The 20,820-nt window shown below is 39.1% G+C and overlaps 1 protein-coding gene across 4 annotated transcripts in view; it reads left to right on the forward strand.

Annotated features, from left to right (window-relative positions):
- Nucleotides 1-20,820, forward strand: part of LOC120536671 (fibronectin type III and SPRY domain-containing protein 2-like) — a 65,566-nt gene that overhangs the window by 11,464 nt on the left and 33,282 nt on the right. For 2 of the 4 annotated variants that reach the window (XM_039765124.1, XM_039765132.1), the window contains exon 3: nucleotides 6,055-6,138. The exons of the other annotated variants lie outside the window; for them this stretch is intronic. The gene's annotated coding sequence lies outside the window, so the exon portion shown is untranslated. The remainder of the gene's footprint in view (nucleotides 1-6,054; nucleotides 6,139-20,820) is intronic. 4 annotated transcript variants of the gene reach the window in all.

Genomic DNA, 20,820 nt, shown 5'->3' on the forward strand with positions numbered 1-20,820 from the left:
TGGTGATCAGGAAGGCTAAACAACTCTGACGCTCCATTTTCTTGATTTATCTGGTGATGCTTCAGATCTCCTTTCCAGGAAGGCACCAGATGTACAATGCCCCTCAACAAGCACTTAAGGTCCTAGACACCAGATGTACAATGACCCTCAACAAGCACTTAAGGTCCTAGACATGTTTTCTTCCACTGGTACTTGGTCGCTTTGACTTCTTCATGTAAGTTATTCCAAGACCATTCCAGCATCTTCTTAAACATTGATCAGCGATGACTAACCACATTGGCTGTATCTTTTTTGCTTATATATATGTATACGTACGTATATATATTGACAAACTAGCAAAATACCTGCGCTTCACAGTGGAGAAGTAGTGTGTTAAAGAAGTTATGAAAAAGAAAAGGAAACATTTTAAAAATAACGTAACATGACTGTCAATGTAATTGTTTTGTCACTGTTATGAGTGTTGCTGTCATCAAGGACGTGATTATTATTATTTCTTTCAATCAGGTTCGTATTTGGAGGATGCATTGTGTTCAAGTTATATTCCGTGTTTGTCAACTGTTATAAAGATAACAGGTTTCTGCGATGTTGCGATTTCCACAGCTTTATTTAATGTTAGCTCAGACCCGGCACTTAAAAGTTTCTCTCGCACTTTTGCTGAGTTTGTGCCAAACACTAGTCTATCCCTGACCATCTCATCTTCGTTTGCATAAGCACAGTCCTTCACCAGCAATTTTAACTCAGTTACAAAGTGATGAAAAGTCTCGTTTTTACCCTGCGTCCTCTCATTAAACTTTAATCTCACAAATATTGTATTTGTCTTAGGCAAGACAAACGCCAGCGGCAGCGTGTCTATGAACTTAATTTAAACTTAAGGTTTACACTGTGCTTTGTTTCCACAGTAGCTGCACTTATGAATATGCTTGTATGCATCACTCGCTTCATAGTCTTTTGCTGCCTTCTCAATTGTGTAATGCGTTTTTTGTTCAGCGCTCTTTGGAGCTCTTCCTTGTTCTCTGCGTACTGCGTTCACAGTCAGTTCACGTGAGCCGCTCGGAGTACATGCATCGAAGGTTCTCAGCTGTGCTTGTGCTATGCGATCTTGCCATGTCCATGGCTTTATTTAATGTTAGCTGAGACCCGGCACTTAAAAATCTCTCGCACTTTCGTTGAGTTTGTGCCAAACACTAGTCTGTTCCTGACTATCTCATCTTCGTTTGCATAAGCACAGTCCTTCACCTGCGAATATTTAGCGGCAGCGTGTCTATTGGATTGCTGCCGACGGACGGCCTTATATGGGCAGGCACTCAATTCCGTGGGAGGCATGGCAATGAGAGGCGCAACTCCGCCTCACACGGCGACCGAGCTGCAGGCTATGGCCGCATATATGTACATAAGTGGGTTCCAGTTATGACCATTACGTGCAGAATTTCGAAATGAAACCTGCCTACCTTTTGTAAGTAAGCTGTAAGGAATGAGCCTAACAAATTTCAGCCTTCTACTTACACAGGAAGTTGGAGAATTAGTGATGAGTCAGTCAGTCAGTCAGTGAGTCAGTCAGTGAGGGCTTTGCCTTTTATTAGTATAGACTAGCAAAATACCCGCGCTTCGCAGCGGAGAAGTAGTGTGTTAAAGAAGCAATGAAAAAGAAAAGGAAACATTTTGAAAATAACGTAACATGATTGTCAATGTAATTGTTTTGTCACTGTTGTGAGTGATGAGTGTTGTTGTCATATATATATATATTACACACACACATAAACATATATATATACATATCTATATATATACATACATATATATATCTACATATATACACATACATATACATACACACACATATATACACACAAATACATATATATATATATATATATATACATACACACACACATATATAAACATATATATACATTGTGGTCCCCGGCCGGGACGCCCAGGAGGATGTGAGGAGGGCTTGTGCCTCCTCCAGACCGTGAGGGGGCGTCCGTCCTGGTTCTGTTGGGAGCCACGGGTCGAGGACATGGTAGGCCTAACCTGTAGGGGCCCGTGGTCACCGCCAGGCGGAGCCCCAATGCCGGTTTATCCCGTACGGTCCTCGGCTGGGGCTGGAGCCCGCCGGGGCGCTTTGGAGGACCAGAGGAGGCGAGTGCCTCCTCCAGACCGAGTGGGGCATCCGTCCTGGTTATGCAGGGAGCCTCGGGTACAGGGCTTGGAAGCCCAGCCCTGTAGGGACCCGTGGCCACCGCCAGGCGGCGCCCCAGTGCCTGTTTATTCCGGGAGCCTGGCACTTCCGCCACACCAGGAAGTGCCGGGGGGAAGATGACAGGGGACACCCGGACGGCTTCCGGGTGCGCAGCCGGCATTTCCGCCACACAGGGGTGTGTCCGCGGGAGATTGCCGGGAAGCAGCTGGAGCCCATCCGGGTTCCTATAAAAGGGGCCGCCTCCCTCCAGTCGTTGACAAGAGTCGGGTGGAAGAGTGGCAACGTCTGGAGGAGGAAGGAAGCGGTGGGAAGAAAAGAGAAAGTGAAAGTGAGAGAAAAGAGAAGAAGAAAAGAGAAGGCATTGGAGTGGCCTGGACTAAGGAGTATTGGGGTTGGTGAGCGGAATTGTAAAAGAATGATGGAAAATAAACCAGTGATTGTGGGTGACATGAACATGTCTGCCTGTCTGTGTCCGGGGCGAGGTTCACAACATATACATACATATCTACATATATACACACACAGCTATTTCGTATCAGTGCAATACGCTGCTTGTTAAAACGGATAACTCCCGCTCTTACGTGCAAGTCTGCGTGGATATTATGAACTATCGTATTTGTTCAAGTTCTATTTAAATTTTAAATAGAAGGAATTTTTATTTAGTCGACAGAAATATCTTTGGTAGGAATAGTAAAAACAGACAGGAATATTATTCCTGAATAAATCAACTCAAACTTTAAACAACTTATAATATTTTGCTCTCCATAAAAATATATCCTGTCTAAATTATACAAGTTAGAAATAAAGTAAACGTTAAAAGAACATTCAAATTTCTTTACTCTTATGTAATTTTATATAAAAAATGAACTTAGATTTTAAATATCCCAAAAGATTTTGCTCTCCATAAAAATATATCCTGTCAAAATTATACAAATTCAAATATGAACATGCTGCATAACAAAACCTGGAAATATAAATAAAATGTGTTCCTTTCAGCAATAACAAATCAAATCATTCAGTTGTCTTTGCTCATATGTCATTTTAGAGCTGGACGCCTGGCATCTTTTTGGCCACAAGTTCGTTTATGTTTGGTGTGAGGTTCTGTGTTGTGGAGATTCTCAGGATGGATTGCAGGTGCTCATCAGTGAGGCGACTCCTGTGTGCTGTTTTGTTAGTCTTTATCACTGAGAAGAGCTTCTCACACAGATATGTGCTACCAAACATGCACAAGGTTCGAGCCGCATGTAGACGGACTTTTTGTTCTTCAAAGTCACCAAAGCGCCGTGCAAACTCAGTGCGCTCAGTTTATCAGCAAAGTGCGATTTGGGAACACCGTAGTGCTGACTTGGTTTAACATTACTTGGCAACAGGGAAAGTGGGGCAAGTTGCACTGGTGCATTTGTGTCTCCCATAAAAGCAGCTTCACTTGAAATCACTTTGTGATTGTGCACGGGTAAAAACGTCCACTGAAGTGTCAGATTCTTATTTAATTCTTCTGCTTTCTGTATCTTCTGCATTGCATTCAGGTTACCCTGATGTTTTGTCTCATAGTGCCATCTTAGATTAAATTCTGTAATGGAGACACACGGGTTCAGTAAACATATACTCAGCCTCCCATCGGTTTTTAAAGGCTCTATTTTCAGAATCAACTTTTCTCTTCAGCATCGTGTGAGCTAGCTTCGCAATAACTTGCAGCATCATAAGCTAGACTTGATTAACGCGTAAGTGTTCGCAAGGCAGCTGAAGTGCTGCATTATGGGATCTGTAGTTTATTGTGTTACCAGCGCTTCATATACCCGGCCATTAATAACAATAATACAGTATATAAAATGATCTTGGGCCGGATATAATTACGCCGGGCCGGATGTGGCCCGCGGCCCTTGAGTTTGACACATATGGACTAAATAGAACTTGAAAAGATATATTTTTTCAAATGTGATCGCTCAATTCAGATAGAGTTGACGCAAGCACTACAGCCTGCATGCCTCAATAAGTCATCCTCCTCTCGCTCTTACTTTTTACCGCTCATCTAATGAATACACTGAGTATGGCTTTACCAAAACAATCATTGATGGCTAATAAAGTATCCATTATTCGAGTATGTAGATCGGGATATATATATATACATATATATATATATACCCGCGATATCGCAGCGAGAAGTAGTGTGTTAAAAAGCTAGAAAAGAAAAGGGAACATTTTAAAAATAACGTAACATGACTGTCAATATACAATATTTGTTTTGTGAGTGTTACTGAGTGTTGCTGTCATCAAGGATTTGATTATCATTATTTCTTTCAATCAGGTTCGTATTTGTAGGATGTGTTGTGTTCAAGTTACATTCCGTGTTTGTCAATCGCTGTAAAGATGACAGGTTTCTTTCATCGATTCGCTTCTTACTGCATCAATAAACAGCTCGTCTTCTTCTTTATCTGAGACCTGACACACTGCATGCACGGGTTTTTTTACACTGTCTTCCTTTAGCGGGACATTGACTTTTTCCACCGTGTGCTTTGTTTCCGCAGTAGCTGGATTTATGAATATGCTTATCAGACGCTTCATATTTTTGCTGCCTTTTCAATTGTGTAATTCAGTTTTGTTCAGCTCTTTGGAACTGTTGCTTTTATCTGTGCACTGCGCCAGTTCACGTGAGCCGCCGGTGTACATGCATCGAAGTTTCCCAGCTGTGCTGGTGCCATCTCGTGCTATGTCCATAGCTGTATTTAATGTTACCTTAGTCCTGGCACTTAAAACTTTCTCTCGCAGTTTCGCTGAGTTTGTGTCAAACACCACCCTGACCATCTCATCTTCCTCTCCATAAGCACAGTCCTTCACCCGTGAATATTTACCCGTGGCAGTTTGCTATTGGATTGCCGCTGACGGACGGCCTTATATGGGCAGGCACTAAATTACAAACGCCAGCGGCAGCCTGTCTATGAACTTAATTTAAAGTGTAGGTTTACATCGTGCTTTGTTTCCGAAGTAGCAGAACTCATGAATATGGTTGTATATGTCACTCGCTCGCTTCTTATTGTTTCGCTGCCTTCTCAATTATATAATGCATGTTTTCTTCAGCGCTTTTTTGAGGTCTTCCTGGTTTTCTATGTACTGCGTGATTACGTGGGAGGCGTGATGATGTCACACGAAACTCCGCCCCCACGGCGTTCAAGCTCATCTCCATTACAGTAAATGGAGAAAAAGCTTCCAGTTATGACCATTATGCGTAGAATTTCGATATAAAACCTGCCCAACTTTTGTAAGGAAGCTGTAAGGAATGAACCTGACAAATTTCAGCCTTCCACCCACATGGGAAGTTGGAGAATTAGTGATGAGTCAGTGAGTGAGTGAGTGAGTGAGGGCTTTGCCTTTTATTAGTATAGATAACTTGTGGCTTCATTGAAGGTTTTAAAACTCATTTGTCATGGTGTGAGAGTTGCGAGGGTTGGGAGGGATCAGGACACAGGCCTACTTTGGTCCAGCGACAGTGTACCACGTGCTGTGGGTTTCTCTCACACCACAGTTGTGTAATATCCATCTGTGTGCTAATTTTGTCCTCAGATACGATATATTCTCTTGAATATTTGCTACTTTGACCTTTGTGATGTGGATGTTGTGGCTAGGATGGAATTGTTTGCTGAGCTCTATGTACACCCATTTGTGAGCACGTCCTGTTGGTTATTTTACGTTATTTGTTTAAGAGACCTCAGTTCAGTTTTTTGAGTTATTTCTGTTAAATTTAGACTAGGAGGTTTGGGGCAGAGAATCCAGAGCTGTTGTCTACATTATAGGCGGTCTCTGGGGAGACCATGGGACACACATCTTCAGTACTCTTTACTGTGTTTTCTTTACAGCTCCACTTTGCTGCTATTGTTTCCATCTCCTCTCTGATGTCTAATCTGTCTTTTCCTGGAATGTAATATCACTCTCTTCTGCTTGTAAGTATTTGAGTGTTACTGATTTATTATGTTTGTTATGGATCTAAACCTTGTAGACTGTTTCACGTTATTAAATCCCTCCACGAAAGAATTTTCTTTCTTCTCTTCCTGTTACAAGTCTTTTTTGCGAATAGACTATATATTACAAAATCTCTTGCCCCTTGCACGATGGATGCATTTTTATCCTCGTCCTCTTTATCTGACAATCGGTGCATTAATCTTCAGCTTATTCTTCCCCTTCTGCCTCCTCACTGGCAATTTTAACACTTCTCTACTGCAAAATGTAGATTTTATTGAACAAACCTCCAGTAAACCCGAGGAGCTTGTAGCACTGTTCAGGATCTAACTTAAGTTTGGCTAACTATTAAGGAGTACATTCAAGACCTGACATTTGCTTTTGCATCCAATTTATCCCAATCGGCACACAGGAGGACTGACAATCTTGAGAAACATCTGAATAATTTGGAAAATGTATTTCTCATCCACTACATGAGTTAAAAATTACAAAAGGTTTAAAACTTTATTTATCAACATAACCTTCTGTTTTACCAAACTCACATCTGTCATATTTCTTCCCATTGTTCAGGTGTCCTAGGTAGGGTTGTTCATTATCTCTTCTGCTTTTTAGTATTTCACTCGCGCCTCTAGCCATTGCCCTGCAACACTTTTACAACTATTCTGGCTCATAACACAATTTACAAGGCATCTTTATATGCTGATGCTATTCTTCTCACATATTAACTTGGGCTATAACATGAACTGAAGAAAATATGTGCTGCTCCCTATAAATCATGCTGGTCAATCTCTTTCTTTACCTTCCTTTATTTCAGTTTTTAACTCTTTCAAATATTTAGGAATTGCCATTACTCCTTCTATTACTGATATTGTATGGTCAAACTTGCACACCGTGTTTAATGAAGTAAAACAGTCAATGCACTTCTGGAATAACCTCTCTCTCTCCTTTCAGACTCTCTTAGCAATCAATAAAATGAATATTGTTCCTTATTTAATTTTTGTTACCTCAATGCTCTGTCTTCCCCCACTTTGCTCCTTTTGGTTCTAGGTCAGATCAGCCATCAACTCCTTTTTATGGAGTGGTATCAAACATTCCATTTTGATTCCAGCCAGGATGGGTGGAGGTGTCTACTTTCCGGATTTTGAACTGTGTCATTGGGCATACTATATGTTCTTTGCCCATTATCCTTATGGTTGACTCCCCAACTTTCCCCTCTGTCCAGGTTACTTATAGAAAAAAAAAATGATTTCCCCTACTTTCTGCAGCAGCTACCATTTATCAGATTCAAAACAAAAAAGGGAGTAGCCAAATATAATCCATTTATAAATTATATTCTGCATGTTTGTCACAAAGTAGGAAAGCACATTGCCTCCACACCACACTGGCACTCCCTCACACCATTGTTTCACAATAGCTCTCTCAAATTTGGTGGGAGACCCATCTTTCATCCACTTTTATCTACTCTTTCTCTTCACATTATCTCATTGGTCACAATAGCAGCCAGCAGTCTAACAGCCTCCTAAAGGAAGAATCCCGAACATGTCACTTTCTCAGTTTGGAAGTCCTCTTTATATAATCTTGATTTATTAGAATTGTCAGCCGCACATATTAATGGGGTACCGTGTGTACTATCAGTAAATGGGAAAACTGTATCCCTAAGCACGTTATGCCTGACAATGTACCCCTGATTTCAATTTAACACTATTCTATTAGACTTTTTTGCTCAGTCGACCTGCGTATTTTATCAATTCTAATTTAATCCACTTTCTAAAATAGTTCTGGGGTGGGGTGGGTTTTCAGTAGGCAATGGTGGGGAGATTTTCTTCAAAATGTATACATGAAAATGTCTTCCTTTTTTTTACAATTTCTTATTACCTTACTATTTGTTTCTGACATTGATAAAAAATTGAATACAAAAAAAATTGTGTTCTCTTCTCATCTTACTTTAACTTCTGCCATTCCAGAATATTTACATTTTGTCGTTTTGGTAAGGAATGAATGAATTGAATGGTGAACATGATTTATGAATGCAAGGCGTGTCTGAACATAACTTATATCTGAACAAAGCTGGCATGTGTTCCTGAATTGGCTCAAATTTTGAAGAAGGCAGAATTTCTGCCAAAATGTTGGTAGTATTGTAGGATCTCAAATGCAAAGTGCATCTAGTAGAGCCTGTCATCAGTGAAGTGCACTATATAATAAATCAAATTAAATGAAGTGCAATGAGGCATTTAAGACTGTGTTATTTATAGGATTTTGACTTTAGTTGTCTTTGGCATACTATGGAACACTGTTTTCATGTAAGAATACGTAAGCTACTGAACCTGGTTACTCATCTCTTTTGTAATAATCCAGCTTTTCCAGTAACAACATATGTGGGAAAGTAATTGTGTGTTGAGGATGTGTAGGCAAATGTCCTTCTGTTTGTTAAGATGTAGAGAAGAGAGGAAGAAAAAATAACATGATAATTGGAACCAACATCTGGCATACAGTGGTGTGAAAAACTATTTGCCCCCTTCCTGATTTCTTATTCTTTTGCATGTTTGTCACACAAAATGTTTCTGATCATCAAACACATTTAACCATTAGTCAAATATAACACAAGTGAACACAAAATGCAGAGAAGTAGACCAAAAGCACCTCAAATGCTAGACATCATGCCAAGATCCAAAGAAATTCAGGAACAAATGAGAACTGAAGTAATTGAGATCTGTCAGTCTGGTAAAGGTTATAAAGCCATTTCTAAAGCTTTGGGACTCCAGCGAACCACAGTGAGAGCCATTGTCCACAAATGGCAAAAACATGGAACCTTCCCAGGAGTGGCCGGCCGACCATAATTACCCCAAGAGCGCAGAGACGACTCATCCGAGAGGTCACAAAAGACCCCAGGACAACGTCTAAAGAACTGCAGGCCTCACTTGCCTCAATTAAGGTCAGTGTTCACGACTCCACCATAAGAAAGAGACTGGGCAAAAATGGCCTGCATTGCAGATTTCCATGACGCAAACCACTGTTAAGCAAAAAGAACATTAGGGCTCGTCTCAATTTTGCTAAGAAACATCTCAATGATTGCCAAGACTTTTGGGAAAATACCTTGTGGACTGATGAGACAAAAGTTGAACTTTTTGGAAGGCAAATGTCCCGTTACATCTGGCGTAAAAGGAACACAGCATTTCAGAAAAAGAACATCATACCAACAGTAAAATATGGTGGTGGTAGTGTGATGGTCTGGGGTTGTTTTGCTGCTTCAGGACCTGGAAGGCTTGCTGTGATAGATGGAACCATGAATTCTACTGTCAACTCAAGCTGAAGCGATCTTGGGTGCTGCAACAGGACAATGACCCAAAACACACCAGCAAATCCACCTCTGAATGGCTGAAGAAAAACAAAATGAAGACTTTGGAGTGGCCTAGTCAAAGTCCTGACCTGAATCCAATTGAGATGCTATGGCATGACCTTAAAAAGGTGGTTCATGCTAGAAAACCCTCAAATAAAGCTGAATTACAACAATTCAGCAAAGATGAGTGGGCCAAAATTCCTCCAGAGCGCTGTAAAAGACTCACTGCAAGTTATCGCAAACGCTTGATTGCAGTTATTGCTGCTAAGGGTGGCCCAACCAGTTATTAGGTTCAGGGGGCAATTACTTTTTCACACAGGGCCATGTAGGTTTGGATTTTTTTTCTCCCTAAATAATAAAAACCATCATTTAAAAACTGCATTTTGTGTTTACTTGTGAAACTGAACCATAAGTTTGTCACATACCTCCCATTCATTATTGAACCTGTGTCACCCAAGTTCTTCAAGTGCAAGGCAGGAGCTGCCAGACAACTGCAGGATACGCACATTCACATCAGGCCATTATTAATTAACATAAGATGCAGACAAGTGTATTATTTGTTTATTTTGTGTGTGGTTGGGAAACTGGATTATCTGGAGAAAAATCCACATACATAGAGGGAGAATTGCAAACTGTGTACATCAACCTGCTGTGCTAACTACTGTGCCACTATGCTGCTCTTTAATACCTTAGTTTTCATTCAGCTTTCCAGAAACTGCATTAGGAAAAAAAATATATAGTTTTTGGAAAACAAATCACTGAGTACCTCTGAAGTCAAGCCATGAGTGCTGCCTTTTTTTCTATTATTTATTCACTGTAGATTTGTCCTTTTTGTGAATTTTTACTGTATTTATGTTTTCAAACTTTGCAGGAAGAATTGTAGGCTAACATTTTTTTTATTTATTGATTTAGAGTTTTTTAAAGGTGAAGTTTTTCTTTAAGTAGTTTAGTGTGTGTCATATCGGAAAAGTTCTATTACAGTATTTTGCAAATTTTCCTTAAATTTAATTTGTTTTTTAACAGTGTGCTTTCCAGATTTAAAGTCTCAACATCTAACAGTTTAATGCTTAAAGTAAATAAAAAGAACACTTCAACAGAGTAGAAAATTTATGATTAGCCATATTTTCTAATAAAACAGATTAGGAACTGTCTGTGAATTATTTGTGCACTTTGAAGGATTAAAGTGTTTTACTTATGACATAAATATTGCACCAAATAGCTTTGTCTGCAAAAAGAATTCCTTATTTTTTATTGTAACAGTTTAGGTTATCAATTCTGCACATGCAAGGCTTGTTTTGTATGACTTGAAGTTCACAATCTGCAACACAGGATCGTAGTATATGTAATTTTGTTTAAAATCATATACCTCTTTAATATTTATTTATGAATGCCTTTTTATTGGCATATGAACTTGCCTACTGACTTTCAAAATCAGATCGGATTGACTATAAAATGAATGTATGAACAGATAAACGTAACATTTATGGAAGGATAATTCAGTTATTAGTAGTTAAGTGATGCTTTTAGCAGTGTCACAAGAAATATACATTATTGTTCACATTTGCAAAAGTAAATATGAGCATATATACATGTGACCAATTTGTTCTGAGATTTTTCATAAGGAAGATATACTCTCTAGCCATGGTGTCAGAGAGTGTCGAATGTAAGAATTTCACTATACTCTGTAATATTCCTTAATGAAAGGATAAGCTGCGATGGTCTGGCGCCCTGCCCGGGGTTTGTTTCCTGCCTTGCACCCTGTGTTGGCTGGGATTGGCTTCAGCAGACCCCCGTGACCCTGTAGTTAGGATAATGGATGGATGGATGAAAGGATAAGCGTCTGTGTGTTCATCTGGATGCTATGCCTGTATCATTCCACTCATGGCACATCAACACTTTTATAAAATGTATTGCATTTGTCATTCCAGTAGATGGGGCATCAGAAACATTAACACAGCTTTTACAAATCCCACACATCTGAGTTGATTACTTACATTTCAACCTTCACTTAGATGGCCAGCACAGTTAGTGACCCCATAAACCTGTAACTCAGCGTTTCTAAACCTTTAAGTATTTGCAACCTGAGTTTTCATAACAGTTTAATCATGCCACCCCTAACATTTTTTTGTAATGTAGATGCATATTTTATTATACCTACTTAACTTTTATCAACATTTATCTAACTCTATATTTATTGTTCTAGTGTCAGAATGTAGTTTAAGTTCATTTGTTTTGGTTTCAACAGATGTTTTTTTCATATTTTTGATTTGTTGGTTTTCTTTTTTTCACATCTTTGTGCCCCCCTTTTAGTTACTTCACCCGCCCCACAGTTTGAGAACCACTGCTGTAACTCTATATGGAATACCACATTGATAAAGATATCAAAAGATTTATTTGTATGCTTGCTAAGTCAAAAATATGACTGTATCCAGTTATGTATTTTTTTCCAAAATACATTTAATTATAACATTTTACATATAAACTCTTTAATAACACATTACATAAATAAGTTAAAAACTGAGATAGACAAGAATAACACTAATAAAAAATAAATCAATCTACCATAATAGATACAGCAATCAGATAAATGTCTGTTTTTAAAAATACAGTGTTTCAGTTAGCTTTAAAGGCAGCAGTTGTAAAAGATGTAAAGAGGCAGGGAGATCCCAGCTCGGGAGTTGTGGAACTTGATGGTCACCCAGTTACTTTTGTTGAATGTGGGACACAAGTATCTCCATTAGAATGGCATAGAATACAACATGGCTTGTAATACTGTAATATGTCAGATTGATAGATGGGAACATACTGTATGCAAAAGCATCATATAAGGTAAACAATATTTAAGAGGCCACCAGTGAAAGGACATGAGTGATGCAATTATATTGTTTCATTGTTTTAAATGGGTTAAAATTAAAGTGGCAGCATTTTGAACACATAAACAAGTTCAAAACTTCGATTGAAGCTACAAAAAAGTAGAGAGTCATTGGTAGAAGACGTGCTAATCTGCACATTTTCATCATCGGAAAGAAAGCCGATCGAATTATATTCTTAAGTCTTAAGCAACAAGTTAGAATCTAAAAGTACACCCTGTCTTCTAGATTCTGAAGAAGAGAAGGTGGTGCAACCATTTATATCAATGATAATATTTCCAACAGACAGAACAATGCCTCTGTCTTGTCTCCATTAACTTTTAAAACAAGACACAACAAGAATTAATCAACCAGTGTGACTGGAGAAAACTCAGGTTTTGTGTGAACATAAATCTGATTGTCATTATAAAAATGGAATCTCTTTTCCTGCAGAGTGCCTTGAGCAATGAGGATAGATGATATTTGTGACTTCCAATAGACAGAAATGGCTGTCTTCCAGATATATTTGACTGACACCATGCACCCACAAGGCATAAATATGACAACTGTTAACAGATTACCTTTCTTAGTTCACATGCTTAGGATACTACAACTCCTTGGCCCTTCTTTTATTTCCAAAAAATTTCTATCTGAAAGTTTCCTTTTGTCAGGTCTTGGGTTGTGTTCCAAAAAACAATCTCTGGCCATTTACTTACATATTTTATCTTTCAAACACTACTTTCTTTTTTCTTTTTTTTTTTTGGAAGTATACATATTAGATGAGTCATCAGATCGATGAAACTGTTTTTGCCAATGTTCCAGAAAGTATTGTTTTTTGTCTTGCTCCTGACAATGTCTGGACAAACTTTGGCTCTTTTGTATCACATGATCCAGATGTGGGAATTGTTCATTGATTCCCACCAAGAAGGACGGATGTTTTGTACACAATTATATGCTCACAGCTGACGGGAATGGATTTTAATAAAATATTAAAATTTCAATATTTCATTTCTCCAAAAGCATACTGATTTTTTAAGGTGCCATAAAAAAACTGAACTGAATGAAGTTTATGTTCTCCCCATGACTATAGAGTTTCATTTCAGTACAGAATGATGGACTGCTAGAGCTCTAATGGTTGAAAGCAGAAATTAACTACATTTCCATTGTGGACTAAGCCCCAGACACAGACAGGAAGACATGGCAAATTCACCACCACAAGTTTATTTACAGTATTTACAAAGTTCAAAGTGCACCACAAACCCCAAGGCTTCCCCAAAAGTCCAGGCCTCTCACACTATCTGCCTTTCTCTTCGGGCCGCCTCCACTCTCTCTTCTCCTGCTTCATCCTCTCCTCACCCGACTCCAGCCTTGAATGAAGGGAGGCAGCCCCTTTTATCCACACCCGGATGTGCTCCAGGTGTCTCCCGGCAATCTCCCACCGACATGCCCCAGTGTGGCGGAAGTGCCGGCTGTATCCCTGGAAGCACTCCGGGTGTTCCCAGTCCTCTTCCAGGGCTCCAAAGGCACGAGGGCGCCCCCTGGCGGTGACCACAGGCCCCTACAGGGTTGAGCTTCCAAGCTCCCTACCTGTGGTCCCCAAAGCAACCAGGACGGTCACCCCCACATGGTCTAGGGAAGGCACAAGCCCTCCCGGGTCGCCTCCCCAGCCGTCTCTGACACCATCAAGAGCCAAGAGTGTTTTCTTCAGCCCCTTACAACAAAATCATACTTTTTATGAATTATTTTCCTTCAATCCCAACATACACGTTGTCTGAAGAATGAAAAGAATTGCTTCAACATGGATAATAAAAACAGTTAACACACACAATGGCTTATTTTTTCAGCAAATTCTCTCTCTACTGTCTCTTTCCTGTAAATGCAAGCATTTTTCATTTTTCATATGATAAACTAATAAGTTAATTTTAAAATCCATTCATCCATTCTTTTTGTAAGTCACTTATTCGATTGAGGGTTGGTCTAATCAGGCAGGCGTCAGCTAACCATAGTTGGAGCACCAGATCACTGTAGGCCCACCTGTGCAAACACATCCTTCATCCTTTCATACTCACTTACTCTGGGCAAATCTAGAGGTGGCCAATAACCTGACACTCATCTCATTGGGATGTGTGAATTAACACAACTATCCAGAAGAACACCCACAAAGACATTTGGAGAATTTGCAAACTCCACATAGGCAATACCTGGACAAAGATTCACATCCTGACCTTAACAACTTTGAGGTGCCCAGTGATAGTTGTTAAATTATCTTAATGTCTTATAATTTACGTTGAACTCTTGACCTTGTAATGGCCAGTTGATGGCATTCCAAAGTATTAATTCCACATTTAAAATATAAGCATTACACACAAATTAGATAGTCATCGGGTAATGTCTGTCTCTGTGCTTTATTTTGTAAAAAGAGCTGGCTTTTGTGAAATTGGTATGAAAAAAGTAATAATAATAATAATAAACAGATGGATGTTTCTGTGGAAGTCGGAACTGTGATGTATACATCATGGACCTATGGACCTATGCAGTTAGTTCCATAAATATTTGGACAGAGACAGCTTTTATCTAATTTTGGTTCTGTACGTTACCACAATGAATTTTAAATGAAACAACTCAGACACAGTTGAAGTGCAGACTTTCAGCTTTAATTCAGTCAGTTGAACAAAACGATTGCATAAAAATGTGAGGCAACTAAAGCATTTTTTAACACATTTCCTTCATTTCAGGGGCTCAAAAGTAATTGGACAACAACAACAACAACAACAACATTTATTTATTTAGCACATTTTCATACAAAAAAAATGTAACTCAAAGTGCTTTACAAAATGAAGAATAGAAAAATAGAAGACACAATAAAAAATAAACATAAGTCAACATTAATTAACATAGAATAAGTAAGGTCCGATGGCCAGGGTGGACAAAAAAACAAAAAAATAAAATCTGTAGGGGTTCCAGACCAAGAGACCGCCCAGTCCCCTCTGGGCAATCTACCTAACATAAGTCAAACAGTCCTCTTTGTATTTAGGGTTTTCATGGAAGGACCTGATGATGATGGTCACGTAGACTTCTGGCTTTCAGTCCATCAATGTTGGTACATCATGATGCTTTGAGTAGGTGGTGGTGGCGCAGGCCGCCACCACAAAGAAACCGGAAAAAGAAACAGAAGAGAGAGTAGGGGTCAGTATGGATTTTGGAGCCACTGTGAATAGTTATTATGATGAATTGAACATACAGAGTATCAGTATTAAGTAAAAGTGAAGTTATGAGAAGGCCATGTTAAAGTAATGTGTTTTCAGCAGTGTTCTAAAGTGCTCTACTGTATTTGCCTGGCGAATTCCTATTGGCAGGCTATTCCAGATTTTAGGTGCATAACAGCAGAAGGCCGCTTCACCACTTCTTTTAAGTTTAGCTTTTGGAATTCTAAGGAGACACTCATTTGAAGATCTAAGGTTACGATTTGGAATATAACGTGTCAGGCATTCCGATATATAAGATGGAGCGAGATTATTTAAGGCTTTATAAACCATAAGCAGTATTTTAAAGTCAATCCTGAATGACACAGGCAACCAGTGTAGTGACATCAAAACTGGAGAAATGTGTTCGGATTTTCTTTTCCCAGTTAGGATTCTAGCAGCTGCATTCTGCACTCGTTGCAAGTAATGTATGTCTTTTTTGGGTAGTCCTGAGAGGCGTGCGTTACAGTAATCTAGTCGACTGAAAACAAACGTGTGAACTAATTTCTCAGCATCTTTCAATGATATAAGAGGTCTAACTTTTGCTATGTTCCTTAAATGAAAAAATGCTGTCCTAGTGGTCTGATGAATATGCGATTTAAAATTCAGATTACAGTCAACGGTTACCCCTAAATTTTTTACTTCCGTCTTAACTTTCAATCCTAGTGCATTAAGTTTATTTCTGATAACCTCGCTGAATCCATTATTGCCAATTACCAAAATTTCAGTTTTCTCTTTATTTAGTTTGAGAAAATTACTATTCATCCATTCAGAAATACCAGTAAGACATTGTGTTAGTGTATCGAAAGAGTCGGAGTCATCAGGTGCTATTGATAAGTACAGCTGTGTGTCATCAGCATAGCTGTGGTAGCTCACGTTGTAACCTGAGATAATCTGACCTAACGGAAGCATGTAGATATAATATAATTAATAGCATATAATTAAATATATAATTAAATAACTGGAAATAAAATGTTCATTTCTAATACTTGGTTGAAAACCCTTTGCTGGCAATGACAGCCTGAAGTCTTGAACTCATGGACATCACCAGATGCTGGGTTCCTCCTTTTTAATGCTCTGCCAGGCCTTTACTACAGTGGCTTTTAGTTGCTGTGTATTTGTGGGCCTTTCTGTCCGAAGTTTAGTCTTCAGCAAGTGAAATGCATGCTCAATTGGGTTAAGATCAGGTGACTGACTTGGCCATTCAAGAATTTTCCACTTCTTTGCTTTAATAAACTCCTGGGTTGCTTTTGGGTCATTGTTCATCTGTATCATGAAATCAATTCGACTGCATTTAGCTGTCGCCCATTGACTTTAACAATGCATGTGGTTGGATTTGAGCAGACAGCATGTTTCTGAACACCTCAGAATTCATTCGGCTGGAAAAGAATGTTGGTAAAACATTTTTTCAAAGTATATGTTACGCTTTGACAGGAACTGAAGACAGTACTGCTGACCACAGCAATTGAATAAGGCATTTGAGCATTGTGTCGGCTTTGTTCCCTGTGAATGACAGAAAACCTCAGAATGATCCAATTTTTTTGCATAATATGAAGTGAGCTATTTACAAAAAGTTAAGTTGACCTGAATCAAAGTATTATTTGAAAGGTTATCAAGGCTCATATATTATTGCTCAGTTTTTAGCTACATATTGAGGAGAAATGTGCAAGGCATGAATGGTAGCTGCCACTGCTCTTCTTATATATGCTGTTTGATCTTAGCCTCACCTCTATATGGTCGACCATTGACTTTAACAATGCATGTGGTTGGAGGGGCAAGGGAATTCAAAATGGAGTACAGTCTTCATTCAGTACTCTAATATTGTGTCAAATTATGGCGTTTGTTAAAGCATGTCATTTATCAAGTCAAGTTTATTTTTGTAGCACATTTGAAACAACAAACAGTCGATGAAAGAGCTTTACATCAATGAAAGAAATTAGAACATTTGAGAAGTGCTGACAAGAACAGGCCTTCAGCACAACAAAACTAGCCAATCCAATTCACCTAAAACCACCATAATAATATCAGATTGAGATTTGAAGGACACTAAAGTCCTGCTGCCTGCCACACACCTTCATAATTTATTCCATTAGTCTGTGGTTCTGTGTGTGAAGAAAAACACTGTGTGTGTACAATTTACCCTTAACATGTTTGCAACTGTGTGTCCATATTCTTGTTGAACTAATTTGAAAGTAACAACCTGAATCAACTGTACTAACTCCTTTTATAACTTCAAAACCTTGTATCATGTCACTACTTAATCTGTGTTTAACTGAAAATGTTCACCTCCTTCAGCCTCTTTTCATAGCTCACACCCTCTCAGTCCCAGAATCAGCCTAGTTTCTCTTCTCTGGACTTTTTCGAATGATGCTATGTCTTTTTTTGTAATATGGATACCAGATCTACACAATATTCCAGAAGAGGCCTCACCATTTCATTATAAAGCCTAAGCATGTCCTCCCTTGACTTTTATTCTATACATTGTGATATATAACCTAACATCCTATTAATCATCTTGACTTGTTCTAAACACTGTCTTTCAAATTTCAGACCTACCATTGTGTTTTCAAATCCTACATTTCTAATTATTACATGTAGCATCATACATACACTTCCACATCTGCCACAAATCTGCCCAAGTCTGTATTCTAACCAACTCCCTCTGTAATTTGTCACATGTTTCTAGATTATCAACCATTCCACCTAGTATGGTACTGTATCATCAGCAAACTTATCCAGCTTGTTCTTTATATTATTACACTGATCTTTCATATATATTAAAATAGCAGCACTGACCCTTGAAAAACACTACTCTTAACATCAGCCAATTCTAATAAGGCTCCTCTAAACATAAACCTCTGCTTTCTGTGTTTTAGCCAATTCTGCACCCATCTACAAAGTATACCCATCTTTTAGTCTGATGCCAAACCTCTCATGTGGGACCATATCAGACCTCTCTATTATATAAAAAAATCTTGGGATGAAATGAGACTTTTTCAGAGAGACGAGTAGATGACATGAAGTAGAACATCGTAAAGAATTCAAAAATGTTGGCGCAATACACAAGCAGAGCAGGTTAGAGATAATGGAAGCATGAAAGTTCAAAAGTCTCCAAAAACTGATAGTAAATATTGCATTAGCGCAAACATTAGGAAATTATTACTCTGCGAGAAAAGAGATTGAATATGTTGTTCGAGTTTAAACTTTAAGTCAGAGACATGTAGAACATATATTTCGAAGCCCCCTAGTACCATCTAAAAATCAAGATTAATAATATCATAGCCATCTCTCTTTTTGCTCTTGGCATCTTTATAGAATTCCAGCATAATAGTAAAAGACAAACTCCCCATCTGAACCAATGCTGACTGTTCACTAAAACAACTGTTCTTGCCATTTCTATCTATCTAATGCTTAATGTTTTTCTTAATAATTCTGTTTATTAATTTTCTTGCCATGTAAAGCATAATCTTTTCCTTAACATTTCTTCCATTAATTTACCTGTGATGGTTGTTAAAGTGGGTGGCGCAGTGGTAGCACTGCTGCCTCGCATTGAAGAGACCCGGGTTCGCTTCCCGGGTCCTCCCTGCGTGGAGGTGGCATGTTCTCCCCATTCTGTGTGGGTTTCCTCCAAGTGCTCCAGTTGCCTCCCACAGTCCAAAGACATGCAGGTTAGGTGAATTGGCGATTCTAAATTGTCCCGGGTGTGTGTGCCCTGTGGTGGGTTGGCACCCTGCCTGGAATTGGTTCCTGCCTTACGCCCTGTGTTAGCTGGGATTGGCTCCAGCAGACCCCCATGATCCATGATGGATGGTTGTTAAGGTTACAGGGCTATATTTACTTGGATCTCCTCTGTGAAAGAAACAAATTGAAAATTTATTAAAGAAACAAATTTTGTTCTCAATTACAACCTCTTTGAGTCAGAAATCAGACAGGAGGAAGCTTGCTCATGTATCTTTCATTTCTCTTCATGAAGTGGAAGCACCCATAAGGGATAGTACCCAGAGAAGAAGTGTCAAAGGAATGGTCACAGAGCAAAGACAGAGATTTATTCTTATAGATAACAGAATTTATATAATATTATTGCTTACACGTTGTCTAACATTTACTGTGATTGGTCCGTTGTCTCACACCATTTAACATTTCACTTAGACTGGACCATTGGCTTACACACCCAAATAACATACACAATTATTCTATTACATTCTTGTTTTTCTGCATATCACTTAAATTCAGCTCTTACCTTTTTATAGAAAACTGTGTACATGAAAACTGTCAAGTCTTGCTGGGTTCACAAACGATGATCACATCAGCCAACCCTCACCTGAAAGACTCTGTCTTTTTAGTTAACCATTTCAGCAGTCTCATCATGCTATTTCTAAGACATATATATATATATATATATATTCTTCTTTAATGTACGCTGCACAAAAAACACATCATGCACAAACTATTCTTTTCTTCTTCTTTGAGCTGCTCCTGTTAGGGGTTGCCACAGCAGATCATCTTTTTCCATATCTTTCTGTCCTCTGCATCTTGCTCTGTTACACCCATCACCTGCATGTCCTCTCTCACCACATCCATAAACATTCGCTTAGGCCTCTTCCCTGGCAGCTCTATCCTTAGCATCCTTCTCCCAATATACTCCGCATCTCTCCTCTGCACATGTCCAAACCAACGCAATCTTGCCTCTCTGACTTGGTCTCTAAACTGTTCAAACTGAGCTGACCCTCTAAGGTACTCGTTTCTAATCCTATCCATCCTCGTCACACCCAATACAAATCTTAGCATCTTTAACTCTGCCACCTCCAGCTCTGTCTCCTGCTTTCTGGTCAGTGCCACCGTCTCCAACCCATATAACATAGCTGGTCTCACTACCGTCCTGTAGACCCTCCCTTTCACTCTTGCTGATACCCGTCTGTCATAAATTACTCCTTACACTCTTGTCCATGCATTCCACCCTGCCTGCACTCTCTTTTTCACCTCTCTTCCATAATCCCCATTACTCTGTACTGTTGATCCCAAGTATTTAAACTCATCCACCTTTGCCAACTGTACTCTCTGCATCCTCACCATTCCTCTGACCTCCCCCACATTTACACACATGTATTCTGTCTTATTTGTAATGACCTTCATTCCTCTCCGCTCTAGAGCATATCTCAACCCCTCCAGGGTCTCCTCAACCTGCTCCCTACTATCGCTACAGATCACAATGTCTTCAGCAAACATCATAGTCCACGG

Source organism: Polypterus senegalus, chromosome 1 (genome assembly GCF_016835505.1).
Source record: "Polypterus senegalus isolate Bchr_013 chromosome 1, ASM1683550v1, whole genome shotgun sequence".
Taxonomy (NCBI): Eukaryota; Metazoa; Chordata; class Cladistia; order Polypteriformes; family Polypteridae; genus Polypterus; species Polypterus senegalus.